Here is a 10530-nt window from a genome sequence, read left to right as displayed (position 1 = left end):
TCATCTTTTCTCTGCATATCACTCTTTTCTTTATTTGTGTGTGTGCGTGTCAAACATGCTTAGGTTTCTAGACAGAAAATTTGTTTTCCCCTCCCCTGTACCCTTAGGGGACCTTTTCCTTGCTTCTTATTTGAATCTTTTCTTTCTATATATCTTCACTTCTACCCAAGAGTGCACAATCTTGAGAGAAATCAATCATGTGCCTATTGATCCAACTGCCCAAAAGGAAAATAAGTAAACAAACAAATAATGTGTCTCTACTGAGTGCTCCAAAGGAGCCAGAAATGTTATTCTTAGTCAAATCCTCACCAAAAGGAAGAGAGTGTGGTCAAACAGAATGTATTTGAATGAATGAATGTAATAGCAAGTGCCCTCCGTTCACTGGGTGTGTGTCTGAGTGCCATAGAAAATTTTAGCTTCCATATGAATTACTGATTAAATGTTTGCCATTAAAAAAATGTAACTCAGATAATTCTACCGTAAGGATATCTGCCCTATGTATCTATTATTCTCCAAAATGCCAACAGAGTTAAATTGGACAATTACAGTGTCCTCCAAGAAAGAAACACCTAGGGACTTTTTTTAAGAGCAAACTACCCCTGCTGTTATTTATATTCATGTCTGTTTGTTCCTATCCAAAAACTGAAAGAAATTTCTGGGTAGGAAAATTGTATTCACTGTTAGTATCTGGAGAAATAGGTGCCAAAGGAAAACTTGATAATGAGAATGTAAGAGGAAAGGAAATGGAGAGCATGATGGCATTAAAAATGATAACATCCAATAAATAGCTCCATCTATACAAATGACTCTCTTTTCTATAAGTGCCTATATTCAAGGGCATCTGAGTTTCTAAGAACTGAGGGTGGTTGTGGATTTTTGATAATGCTTCTATCCTTCTGGGGGAGTCAAACAAGTAACTTACTACACTGTAGCAGAAAGATTCCCTAAGATCAGAAATTGCCAATAGTTGTGAAAGCCTTCTCTGCAGTCTTTTCAGCTGGAACAACGTCACGGCTGTGTCTGGATGGCTTTCCTTTCCTCTCAAGGGGTGTCCAGTCTTTTGTCTTCCCTGGGCCCCACTGGAAGAATTGTCTTGAGTCACACATGAAATACAGTAACACTAATGATAGCTGATGAACTAAAAAAAAAAAAATGCAAGAAATTCTCATAATGTTTTAAGAAAGTTTGCAAATCTGTTTTGGGCCACATTCAAAGCCGTTTAGGGCCTCATACAGCCCTCAGGCTGTGGGTTGGACAAGCTTGGTCTAGAGATTATCAGGATGCCTAGTTTACCTGGTAGCCTGGTTCCTTTCTCTTCATCCGCCAACTCAGGGATCTCAGGGCCTGGGTCCTTCCCTACTTCAATTACCATAACAGTTTCTAAGTGGTGGACCCAAGGGCTAAACTAAATCGAGGACTCATTTGTGTGCTCTTGGATTCAAAGAGCCAGGTTTTTGTTTTTTTTTTTTTAAGCAAAGCCAATTTTAAAAATTAAGAAACTTGATATAAAAGCTGAGTTTTCAACTATTTTGAAGTAACTCGAGAAGCTAGAGCAACAATGAGCCTGCAGTATCTCCAGACGGGTCCTATACTTGGATGTAACAAAATCCCCATGGTTACCAGTTGTCCAATATAATTCCTAGTTCAGTGATTTAAGTCACCTGACTGATTGTTAAGGCATTTCAATTTTGGGCTCTTGCACTTCTTGATCTTCTTGCTTAACAAGCTTATAGATTAACTTAGTTTTCACATAAAAAATATATATGTATATCTGGACTAGAGCACACATTATTTTATCAACTGAAATTTGCTTTAGTTCTGTATTACAGTGGATTTGTTTTCAAAAACCAATTTCTCCAAGAATTATGGAATAAAAATATTGTTCTAAATTTCTTTAAAAAAAAAAACCTTCAAGTGGGGCCGGGCGTGGTGGGTCATGCCTGCAATCCCAGCACTTTGGAAGGCCAAGGTGGGTGGATCACGAACGAGGTCAGGAGTTCAAGATCTGCCTGGCCAAGATGGTGAAATCCCGCCTCTACTAAAAATACAAAAAATTAGCCAGGGGAGGTGGTGGGCGCCTGTAATCCCAGCTCCTCGGGAGTCAGAGGCAGAGAATTGTTTGAACCTGGAAGGGAGAGTTTGCAGTGAGCCTGGCGAGACTTTGTCTCAAAAAAAAAAAAAAAAAAAACTTCGAGTGAAAAGGAGAAAAATTAAATGTTTGTAATTCATTTTATTACTTGCTAGAGTAAAATATATCCATTTAATGAATGCTTGTATTCTATAATTTTTAGTCTTTTCATACCAAAAGGCCTGCAGAAAGTTAAAATAACATTAGGAAATTATTACACTTTGAAGGACTGCATAATGAAAAGTAAAATGTGCATATTTATATGATATGGCATTTTTAGCATGGCAAAACTTTTACTGTTAACAAATACTAGAACTCTGTATCATTTCTTTTTTTTTTTTTTTTATTTTTTTTTTTTTACTGGTTTTTTTAATGTGTTTAACTTCTCAGGAAAGTAACTTGTATAATTGCTTTTATTATTTCTGTATCATTTCTTTACAACATTAGCTATGGCATTTCGATTCCAATCTCGCCACCTACTCTACAAGTGTTTATTATGTATGATACAGGTGGGTGAAGTTCAAAAACATGTATTGTGATCTTGCTAATAGCTCAATATATTACGTGTATCCTGGATTATAGAGAGATGATGAAGTCAGGTGAGTTTAATATCCACACATCCACATTTTTTTGGTGGCAGCAAAAACAAAAAGAAAGACTTGCTTCCTAAGGTTACTTCCTTATAATAAAGTTAAAGTTTAAAACTGATCAGAAGCTGAATACTAGACTGGTTTTGTATTTTAAGTTTTTAATCAACTATTCCTTAGAGCCATTTTGTCAAGATTGCTCAAGCACGTATAATCATGTCTTCTTCTGGCTCTTGATCTAAATAACAGTAGCCCGTCTCATTTAAATATTGTTTATTTATCAGTTTATCATAGGTTGATTGACAAAGATCCTATAGTAGGAATAGCCTATTATTCATTCTTCCTTTTTCTTTTCTTTTTTTTTTTTTTTGAGACGGAGTCTGGCTCTGTGGCCCAGGCTGAAGTGCAGTGGCCGGATCTCAGCTCACTGCAAGCTCCGCCTCCCGGGTTTACGCCATTCTCCTGCCTCAGCCTCGGGAATAGCTTGGACTACAGGCGCCCGCCACCTCGCCCGGCTAGTTTTTTGTATTTTTTAGTAGAGACAGGGTTTCACCGTGTTAGCCAGGATGGTCTCGATCTCCTGACCTCGTGATCCGCCCGTCTCGGCCTCCCAAAGTGCTGGGATTACAGGCTTGAGCCACCGCGCCCGGCCTCATTCTTCCTTTTTCAAAATTAAGCCAGAATCACAAATGGACATGAGAATTTCTAGGGATTATAGGATTTTTGGTAATGCAGTTAATGTTTTTCAGGGAAATTGTGATTCTTAACCTTATCTGTGTTTACTTTATCCTTTTATCAGAACAATGTGCACTGAAGTAATAGGTACTAAAAGACTTAGGATAATGCTTATTCTTTCTGCTTACCCATTCTCACGTTTTGGCTGTGTTGTGGGTTTCTGAGGGATCTCAATGTATAATTTTTTTCTCTCTTGACCAGGCACTGAACTAATTGAGAACATTTAAAAAACAAAATGAGAATAAAAGAGGGAAAGTATTACCTTCATCATCAGTAGTACTAGTTTGATGTATTAGCATTGTATGAGAGACCAGCAGACTTCAGGATTGAGTAAATTTAGCCACCTGACTTTAGGCAGGGTTGGCTATCCCTGGCAGGCAACCTGGAACTGCAGAAAAGTCAAGAATGTTAAGTTTCTTTCTATAAAGGAGATGTACTTTAAGGCAAGCAGGCCCAGTTGTTTTTTTTTTGTTGTTGTTGTTAATTTATCTACTTGAAAAAAAAATCACTCCATTTCTTAAAGCAAAACAAAACTAAAAACATTACATCTTTGGACTTCCCTCCACCAGAATGGAAACATCAAGAGTGGGGAAAAGCATCCCTTTAAAAACAGGTTACATCCTAGGCTATGTGACTCTCCCCAAGTACACTAAAACTCCCTAATGTGGGGGTTCGTATCCCCCTTATTCACTAACTCAGACACAATTATAGCAATGTGTTGGCAGATAATAGGTGTCCCATAGTCATTTTCAGCAAATTCTAAGTTTATTTTCAGTCATATAATAGTTCCTACTCTTATTAATGAATACTGAAAGAACAGTAGTCTTTTTTTTGTTTTTTGAGATGAAGTCTCACTCTGTCACCCAGGCTGGAGTGGAGTGGCATGATTTCACCTCACTGCAACCTCTGTCCCCCGGGTTCAAGTGATTTTCCCACCTCAGCCTCCCAAGTAGCTGGGATTAGAGGTGCACACCACCATGCCCAGCTATTTTTTGTATTTTTTATTAGAGAGAGGGTTTCAACATGCTGGCCAGGCTGGTGTTGAACTCCTGACCTCAAGTGATCTGCCTGCCTCACCCTCCCAAAGTGTTGGGATTACAGGTGTAAGCCACTGTGACCAGCCAACAGTAGTCATTTTTAAGTCTTCAGGTAGCTGACAGTGGAGATGTAAATGGGTTGTTGTTTTGATACTGTCTCTGGAGAAGTTGTAAGGTAGAAAGTTCGTGGTTCTTACTCTTATTAATGAAGTTCGTGGGCAGCAGGAGCGATTGAGGGAGGAGTCAAGTAAGTAACTGAAGGAGGAGAAATGCTTGTGAAATATCTCCAAGAGATGTTTCTTATTCTAAACAAGTGAGGTTAGTTATGACATGTAAGTACTTCTTGATGTCTAGCAATTCAACTTAAGAACGATGTTTGTCTCTTTTTCCGGACCAAGTTTCTACCTAGCAGTAAAGCTTGACTTCACTCTTAAATGCTGAAAGTATTAAATAGCTTTTGTTTCTCTCTTTTATATTTATAAGTTTACATAGTCTATTTTATCAATGATATCTACTAAGACAATGAACAAATACTCTTTCAGGATAAGTAGTAACTCCCGTTGACTACCAACTGAATTCAGTTGATTGCTAAACCTCTTGTAAAATATACAATTTGAACTTGATGTTTGCTAATTAGTTCATTTACATTTGTGTCTTTGAATAATAAAGTTTGGTTTCATTGTAGAAATGACTACATTTCAGTGATAAGCAAAAATCCCTCAACAAGGAATATCACCATTTGCATTCATTTAGACATTAATTTGGGACTATTGGTAGGGAAAACTACAAAGCTTTTAAAAAAATATTTTGCTACTTGTTTATCTGACATATGGACTTGATTATACTTATGGGTTTTTTTTCTATTTTCTTGAGATTATACTGTCAAGTTAATTACTATAATTCAATTTTTTCAAATTTCTGTAGCTGATTATAATTTTTCAAGTTAGTATATAAGTCACTGTTGCTTTTGTTCAGATTGATTTTACTCAGCCTGTTTTGGGGTTGCCTTATCATTCTATATCTGATTTTTGCTTATTCTACTATTGAATCGTTTTTATTGTTTTCAAATATTTTCTTATTTTTTAAATTATATTTAACATTAGAAAATGTATTTCCTAACTGGAACGTGTATTCACATAAATTTTCTTTCCCCATTCCATTTACTTAGGGGATTAAAATATGAGAGATATGACTTACAGGAATATTAAAAATGAATGGAACATTAACCTAATTTTAAAATCTCTAGAGATCAGGAAAATGAGTACCAGGATACATTTACTCTTTAATGGCAGAAGCAAGACTAAAAACCAGGCATTTTCAGTTCCAGTTCAGCACTATTTCAAATACACTACTCTATAGCACAAAAATTATATCATAACAGAATAAAATTTTATTAACCTCATGCTAACACAGTGTGTGTCAGGAGTGGGCCTAAAGAATCTGGTTCCAAAATGATCTCCTTTGACTGCGTGTCTCACATACAGGGCACACTGATGCAAGAGATGGCCCCCAAGGCCTTAGGAAGCTCTGCCAGTGTGACTTTCCAGGGTACAGACCCTCCAGGCTGGTTTCACAGGCTGGTGTTGAGTGTCAGTGGCTTTTCTAGGCACACGATGTAAGCTGTTGGTGAATATACCTTTCTGGGGTCTGAAGAACCGTGGCCCTCTTCTCACAGCTCCACTAGGTAGTGCCCCAGTAGGGATTTAGTACTTATCCTGAAAGAGTATTCATTCATTGTCTTACTAGACATCATTGACAAAATAGACTATGTAAACTTTAGCTATAAATATAAAAAAGAGAAACAAAAGCTATATTTGGGGTCTTCAACCCCACATTTCCCTTCCACACTGCCGTAGGAGAGATTCTCCATGAGGGCTCCACTCCCACAGCAAACTTCTGCCTGGACATCCAGGTATTTCCATACATCCTTTGAAATCTAGGCAGAGGTTCCCAAACCTCAATTCTTGACTTCTGTGCACCGATAGGCCCAATATCGCATGTAAGCTGCCAAGGCTTGGGGCTTGCACCCTCTAAAGCAATGACCTGAGCTCTACATTGGCCCCTTTTAGCCATGGCTGGGGCAGCTGGGACACAGGGCACTAAGTCTCAAGTCTGCACACAGCAGAGAGGACATGGACCTAGCCAAGGAAACCATTTTTTCCTTCTAGGCCTCTGGGCCTATAATGGGAGGGGCTGCTGTAAAGACCTCTGACATTCACTAGAGATATTTTCCCCATTGTCTTGGAAAATTAACATTTGGCTCCACATTACTTATGCAAATGTCTGCAGCTCATTTGAATTTCTCCTCTGAAAATGGGGTTTTCTTTTCTATCCCATCATCAAGCTGCAAATTTTCTGAACTTTTTGCTGTGCTTCCCTTTTAAACATAAGTTCCAATTCCAAACCATATCTTTGTGAATGAATAAAACTGAATGCTTTTAAGATCACTCAGGTCCCCCTTTGAACACTTTGCTGCTTAGAAATTTATTCTGCTAGGTACCCTAAATCATCTCAAGTTCAAAGTTCCACAAATCTCTAGTGCAGGGGCAAAACACTGCCAGTCTCTTTGGTAAAACATAGCAAGAATCACCTTTGCTCCAGTTCCCAATAAGTTCCTAATCTCCATCAGAGACCACTTCAGCCTAGATTTCATTACCCATATCACTATCAATATTTTGGTCAAAACCATTCAATAGTCCCTAGGAAATTCCAAACTTTCCCACATCTTCCTGTCTTCTTCTGAGCCTTCCAAACTGTTCCAACCTCTGCCTCTTGCCCAGTGTCAGAGTCACTTCCACATTTTTAGGTACCATTATAGCAGCACCCCATTCCCTGCAATACAAATACACTGCATTAGTCCATTCTCACATTGCTATGAAGAAACACCTGAGACTGGGTAATTTATAAAGAAAAGAGATTTAATTGACTCACAGTTTCCCATGGCTGGGAAGGCCTCAGGAAATGTACAATCATGGCAGAAGACACTTCTTCACAGAGTGGCAGGATAGAGAATGAGTGCAAGCAGGGAAATGCCAGATGCTTATAAAACCATCAGATCTTGTGAGATTCACTCATTATCATGAGAACAGCATGGGAGAAACTACCCCATGATCTGATTACCTCCGCCTGGTTCTGCCCTTCACACGTGGGAATTATGACAATTCAAGGTGAGTTTTGGGTGGGGGCACATAGCCAAACCACATCACACCTTTGCTTAATCTAATACTTCTCATTGGTTGTGCCTTCAGAGCACAATTCCAGAGTTATAGTTGTCCTTCTCAGGACATATAATATCAATTAATAAGTGTCTGCAATTACATGTTTACTCCTGAGATAGTTGGATTGTCTTTTTCTCAGTTAGATCTTAAGTTTTATAAATGAAAGGAAGATTTTTTTCTTATTTGTTTTATACTTTCCCATTGAATCTCCAAAATCTAATAGTGTATCTGGTTCATAGTAGGCATTTAACAAATGCTTAATGAATTTATTAGTGAAAAGTAAAATGTATTGCTAATTCATTAATTGCTGCTAATGTTACACAGCTGTGAAAATAGTATTTTAGATCATTTAAAACATAAATTAGATTTTTTTCTAGTTTTCTGTACTTTTTTACAAGTTTTGCTTTATCTGAAACCTTTATACAAAAAGTAGGCCAAGGTGATTGCTTCAAATCATTTTGGAAACTTGGCAGGATGTAAATTAAACAAATAATAAATCAATAAAGTACTCATGCATTTGGTGAAATCCTACATGTACAAGGTAGAGAGGGAAATTTTATCTGTCTTATTGTAGATACTCTGGAAATCAATGAAGTTTTATATTTATAAAGTTTTTTTAAAAACTGAACCACTGTTGATTTGTATTGAGCTAAGAGTCAAAAAACATGTAAAACTTTCTTACTCTTTTGATTTTAAAATCTCTAGAGATCAGTAAAATGAGTACGAGAATGAGTGCTGAAGCTTTTCATGTATCATTATTAAATTCTCCCTTACTAGATTCACCCTATTATAGATCCAACATGTCAAAATATTTTTTAGAACTTGATGATGAATGAAAGATCTAGAGTCCAGAGCACCATGGTGTCCTCAAAGAAGCTCATTTTGTGTTAACTTTAGGGCTTTGTCTGTCACTGTGAACAGGCATTCTAAATTAAGCTGAAAATATGGTCATGATCCCTCTCATACTACTTAATGTATTTCTTTCATAGCACTTATCAAGCTTTCTTTGTGTGTGTAATACACCTCCTACCTATCTCCCTTTCGTGTCCTCCACTGTTAGAGTAAAAATTTGTGTCTTACTCATACTTGCATGTCTGGAACTGTTTATTTAAAAAGTGACTTATACATTATTGATTCAAAAAAATGTATTCATTTAATGACTTAAAAAGTAAGCTCTTACCCTGACTTAGAAACTATGGCATGTGCTTGATATATAAATGTGAATAAGTTACAGAATTGGAGATCAGGAATTCATAGTTCTAGGGAGGTGGGAAGCACACGAAGCATTTTAAACCATACAACAGGGCAATTATAGCAATGCGCAAAGAATTTAAGTCAAATGTTAAATTAAATGGAAATAATCCCATTTGCCCATTTTCTCAATTATATTTAGTCCTGAATTCCTGGAATAGCAAAGGTTGGCACAAAGTATAGAAGCAATCTATCAATCACTTTTCCACTTTATATGTAGCTCCTGATAAATATCTCCCCATTCAAAGAGAGATTTCCAATGTATCATATTACATTATATTAATTATATTTTATTATATAATCATATTTAATCACTTTCTATTGTATTAATTATATTGTAATATAGTAATCATATTATAGCATATTAATTATATTATATATCATTAGTATTTGGGGATGCAATGAACCAGGACAAGAGATAAGAGTATGGAAGGAAAGAGATTCAAAATAGGTCTAGGTGGTTTTCTAAGAATGACAGTGAGAAAGGCGGGGGAACTAAGGATAATTCCCGTGTGTCCAGTTTCATTGACCAATGGTAATTCCAAGCACAGCTTACAATCCAGTGCGGCAATGAGTTAAAATGAAGCAGACATTAAAATACCCTAAACTCTCAAGATGGTAATTGGGACCAATGAACCCCTCAATAGGTCACCACTGGTCTTGAAAGGCCTGCTACATTTCTTCTCATCTGTCTTGCAATTTCACTTCTTGTGAATGGCGTGGCATGGAAAAAGTTTAAGAAGAAACTTCATGGAAAATTTACACACAATAAATAAAAACAATTACCACTCTCCCAAATATCATGCCACAATAAATCTTTCCAAAAAGAAAAATCAACAGCATCTCTACATACCAATGGCGAATTACCTAAATAAGGAATCAAGAAAGCAATCCCACTTATAATAGCTACCAAAAAAGCCCCTCAAAACAAAAGAAAAAACGAGGAATACATTTAATCAAGGAGGTGACATGTCTCTCCAATGAAAACTATAAAATATAGAGGAAAGAAATTGAAGAACACACAAGAATGGAACAGTATCTCATTTTCATGTATTGAAAGAATTAATGTTGTTAAAATGTCCATACTATCCAAAGTTATCTACAGATTTAATACAATTCATATCATAAGGCCAGTGACATACATTCTTCACAGGAATTATTTTCAATTTGTAATATTTGTATAGAACCACAAAACCACCCAAATAGCCAAAGCAATATTGAGCAAAACAAACAAATGAAAAGCAAAACTGGAAGCATCATACTACCTGACTTCAAAAAAAAAAAAACTGCAAAACTGTAATAATCAAAACAGAATGGTACTGGCATAAAAACAGGCATATGGACCAATGAAACAGAATAGAGATCCCAGAAATAAATCCACACATCTACAGGCAATTGATTTTCACCAAAGGTGCCAAGTACATACAATGGGGACAGGAGAGCTTCCTAATAAATGGTGCTGTGAAAGCTGGATATCCACAGGCAAAAGAATGAAATTAGTCACTTATCTCTTGCCATATATAAAAATTAACTCAAAATACATTAAAGATCTAAATGCAACACCTAAAACCAAA

This window comes from Rhinopithecus bieti, unplaced genomic scaffold (genome assembly GCF_001698545.2).
Source record: "Rhinopithecus bieti isolate Rb0 unplaced genomic scaffold, ASM169854v2 scaffold_24256, whole genome shotgun sequence".
NCBI classification, from domain to species: Eukaryota; Metazoa; Chordata; class Mammalia; order Primates; family Cercopithecidae; genus Rhinopithecus; species Rhinopithecus bieti.
Note: the sequence above shows the minus strand (reverse complement) of the source record.